Source organism: Pinus tabuliformis, chromosome Q (genome assembly GCF_031772625.1).
Source record: "Pinus tabuliformis cultivar Carrire ecotype Pingquan chromosome Q, CPIR1, whole genome shotgun sequence".
NCBI classification, from domain to species: domain Eukaryota; kingdom Viridiplantae; phylum Streptophyta; class Pinopsida; order Pinales; family Pinaceae; genus Pinus; species Pinus tabuliformis.
In genome coordinates this window covers 806,288,818-806,292,965 of record NC_142296.1, presented here as the reverse complement: position 1 = coordinate 806,292,965, position 4,148 = coordinate 806,288,818, and the positions used below count along the sequence as shown (strand labels likewise).

The 4,148-nt window shown below is 52.9% G+C and overlaps 1 non-coding gene and 1 pseudogene across 1 annotated transcript; both read right to left on the bottom strand.

The window, feature by feature from the left end:
- The window catches only part of LOC149221999 (25S ribosomal RNA), a 2,956-nt pseudogene extending 1,716 nt beyond the window's left edge, over window positions 1–1,240 (bottom strand).
- A 247-nt stretch (window positions 1,241–1,487) lies between these two features.
- LOC149221998 (5.8S ribosomal RNA) lies at window positions 1,488–1,641 on the bottom strand. Its single transcript, XR_016249730.1, has one exon. It is a non-coding gene; the product is annotated as a 5.8S ribosomal RNA (ribosomal RNA).
- Between the last annotated feature and the right edge of the window lie 2,507 nt (window positions 1,642–4,148).

Sequence of the window (4,148 nt, the reverse complement as noted above, 5' to 3'; positions counted from 1 at the left end):
CTTAATCAACCAACACCCTTTGTGGGATCTAGGTTAACATACAATTCGACACCGTAACTAGACTTTCGGTTCATCCCGCATCGCCAGTTCTGCTTACCAAAAATGGCCCACTTGGAGCTCTCGATTCCATGGCACGGCTTAATGGAGCAGCCACACCCTCTTACCTATTTAAAGTTTGAGAATAGGTCGAGGGCGTTACACCCCTAATGCCTCTAATCATTTTCTTTATCCGATAAAACTCGCGCGTGAGCTCCACCTATCCTGAGGGAAACTTCGGAGGAAACCAGCTACTAGATGGTTCGATTAGTCTTTCACCCCTATACCCAAGTTAGGCGAACGATTTGCACATTAGTATCGCTACGAGCCTCCACCAAAGTTTCCTCTGGCTTCGCCCTGCTCAGGCATAGTTCACCATCTTTCGGGTCCCAACAGGTGTGCTCGCGCTCGAACCCTTCGCATAAGCTCAAGGTCGATCGACAATGCACCCCACCAGAGAGGGGATCTCGCCCGTCAACTTCTTTGCGCCTCGCAGGTTTTCAAACCCGCCGAATCACACACATGTTAGACTCCTTGGTCCATGTTTCAAGATGGGTTGAATGGAAAGCCCGCCAACCAACACCATGAGCGCGCAGGTGCACACGGCCTGCCACAAGGGCGCACGCTTCGTTCGTCGACCACCGCAGCGGCAAAACCGACAGGCAGTAATCCACCCGCGCTTGTGATGATGCAGCAACCCGTGTTGGTTTGCACCTCAAGTCCAGCGGCGGACCAGCCTGAGCCGTTCCACATCCGACCGAGACGCATCGATAGCCTCCATCCGCTTCCCTCCCGGCAATTTCAAGCACTCTTTAACTCTCTTTTCAAAGTCCTTTTCATCTTTCCCTCGCAGTACTTGTTCGCTATCGGTCTCTCGCCCGTATTTAGCCTTGGACGGAATTTACCACCCAATTAAGGCTGCATTCCCAAACAACCCGACTCGCCGACAACGCCTCGTGATGCGGCATGGTCCCGGGCCGACGGGGCTGTCACCCTCCCAGGTGCCCCCTTCCAAGGGACTTGGCCCAGGTCCGCCACTAAGGATGCTTCTATAGACTACAATTCAGGCAGCACCGCCGCCCGATTTTCATGCTGGGCTCTTCCTGGTTCGCTCGCCGCTACTAGGGGAATCCTTGTAAGTTTCTTTTCCTCCGCTTAATTATATGCTTAAACTCAGCAGGTGTTCTCGCCTGAGTTGGGGTCACAAAGTTGGAGCTAAATCTGCCCTACCCTATGGGAGGACAAGAGAGAGAAAATCAAGTTCGAGCGATGCCACACAAAGCCCGCATCGGCTAACGCCGACTGCCCATACAAGGGGACAAGATCACCGCTCGCCGACGCACGCCACGAAACATCGCTTGAGGTGTTTCAGCCGACCGCACCGCACAGGGCACGGACGACCAGCTCCGCTGCTACCTAGCATATTGCAGGGAGCGCATTTGAATGGGATGCGACACCCAGGCAGACGTGCCCTCAACCGAGGTCTCGGGTGCAAATTGTGTTCAAAAACTAGATGATTCACGGGATTCTGCAATTCACACTAAGTATCGCATTTCGCTACGTTCTTCATCGTAACAAGAGCCGAGATATCCATTGCCGAGAGTCATTTCCACGTGTATTACCGAAAAATCGACCACAAAACTAAATAGGGGCACCCCCCACAACAAATGTAAGGCCAAGGGGCAAAAGGAGGGAAAACGCATGAGAGAAAGAGAAACAAAGGTGTCTAACCCCCTCACAGGGGGAGGCCCGAACAGAGGACAATCTCCCCCAGCCCCACGCCCTCGCAAAAAGGGGGGAAATGCGTGGAACAGCAATCGAGAAGGACTAGGGTGGCCACCCCGGGAGCTCGCACTACTTTTAGCCCTTCCCCGACACCAGCCCACAACGATTCTCCCTTTTCTCCATAGAGTTAGGGACCGAGAGGAAGAAAAGGGTAGAAAACAAAGCACAAACAAGGCACAAGCCTCCCAAAGCCCCGTGCCTTTGGGAACTGAAGGGGGGAACTGAAGGGGACGACGATCAAGAAGGACTAGGGTGGCCACCCCAGGAGCTCGCACTGCGTTTCGTCCTTCCGGAACACCAATCCACAACTATCCCACCTTTTCTCTGTAACGCTAGGGGCCACGAGGAAGAAGGGAAGAAAACAACAAGAGAGAAAGGGATATATCAACCCTGGCTACCGCCTCACAAGGGGAGGCTTCAAACAGAGAACAAGCTTCCCCAACCCTATGCCTTCGCAAAAAGGGGGGAACTGCAGGGGACGGTGATCGAGAAGGACTAGGGTGGCCACCCTGGGAACTCGCACTACTTTTCGTCCTTCCCGAACACCAATCCACAACAATCCCACCTTTTCTTTATAAAGCTAGGGGCCGAAAGGAAGAAGGGAAGAAAACAACATGAAAGAAAGAGAGATATCAAACGCGTCCACCGGCTCACAGGGGGAGGCTCAAACAGAGAACAAGCTTCCCGACCCCCGTGCCTTTGCAAAAAGGGGGGGAACTGCAGGGGACGGAGATCGAGAAGGACTAGGGTGGCCACCCTCGGAACTCGCACTACTTTTCATCCTTCCTGAACACCAATCCACAACAATCCCACCTTTTCTTCGTAAAGCCAAGGGGCCAAAAGAAAGAAGGGGAGAAAACAACAGGAAAGCAATAGATATCAAATGTGGCTACCGGCTCACAAGGGGAGGCTCAAACAGAGAACAAGCTTCCCAAACCCCGCGCCTTCGGAAAAAGGGGGGAGCTGCAGGGGACGACGATCGAGAAGGACTAGGGTGGCCACCCTGGGAACTCGCACTGCTTTTCGTCCTTCCCGAACACCAATCCACAACAATCCCACCTCTCCTCTGTAAAGCTAGGGGCAAAAGGAAGAAGGGAAGAAAACAACACCAAAGAAACAAATATCCCAAGAAAAGAGAGAAGCTCAACAGCACGCCGAGTAGATGTCCGCTAACCAAAAAGAAATCAAACAAGGCACCCAATCAAAAAAGCGTCCCACCTCTTCACACCCTCCCACTTGCATTCAGCAACACCCTTTCCAGCTTTACAACATAGCAAACAACCAAGCAAATAAATCACAACCTAAAACTGACCAATAGAAAAGACAAGGGCCACGATGAGACCAGTGTCTGGAGCATGTCACTGAGAGGCACACAGCCCCCCAACCCAGTGGCACAAGGCTTCAAACGACAAATAGACCGCTGCCAATAACACAAACCCACCCCGCTCTTGCACCCCTCCGTGTACAAAACACCCGACAACCTTTCCAATAAGAGAGTCAACGGGGGTCAAATAATCAAACTCCAAAGAGGAGTTGTCACGGGCCGACGCTCAACGCTGGAGAAAGTCGTGGGCCACAAATACATCGATGGTGCAAGGCCACTAGAGAGAGGGACGTTCGCAAAGCGCACACCATGAAACAAAGAAATGACGCAAGTCCCACAAAAAACCCACAATCCAAAGAGAGGAACAAAGACACGACCCGCTACTTCTTTTTCCCTCAGAAGGGGAGTGGGTCACGAGAAGATGAGGAATTCCCTCGACGGCAAAGGCACGAGATAAGATTTCCACCCTCATGCCTGTCGGTGGGGAAAATTGCGATCTCGATCGAGCACAGACCGTGGGATGGGTTTTTCATTACCTCGACACCAAAACCTTCCGCGAGGGCATGTCGAAGGAACGACCTGGAGGGACTAGGGTGGCCAGCCCAATGGGTTAAACCGCTCTTCATCCATCCCATACTTGACCGCACCCCGACAATCTCACCTCATGGAAGGTTCGAGCTACCAGGCGCGCGCGCAACCACTCCCTCGACCCAACCACCAGCGAAAAAGCTCACCCAAGCAACACATCAACCGCCGTCGCCTTTTCGAGAGAACCAACTATGGAAGCCTGCACCCTTGGCCCATGCCTTCCAACGCACAAAAGACCGAGAACCGCTGCTATGAATGAGTCTGAATTTATCCATCGTATTTACCGAGCACCTCAACTCTGCAGCAACCATGCCCGGCCGAACAGATCGTCAGAAGGGCTCCCAAGAAACAGGCTTCCGGACCCCCTGCAGAAACACATTGGGGGAAGAAAAACAAAGGATGGGTGGGACAAGCA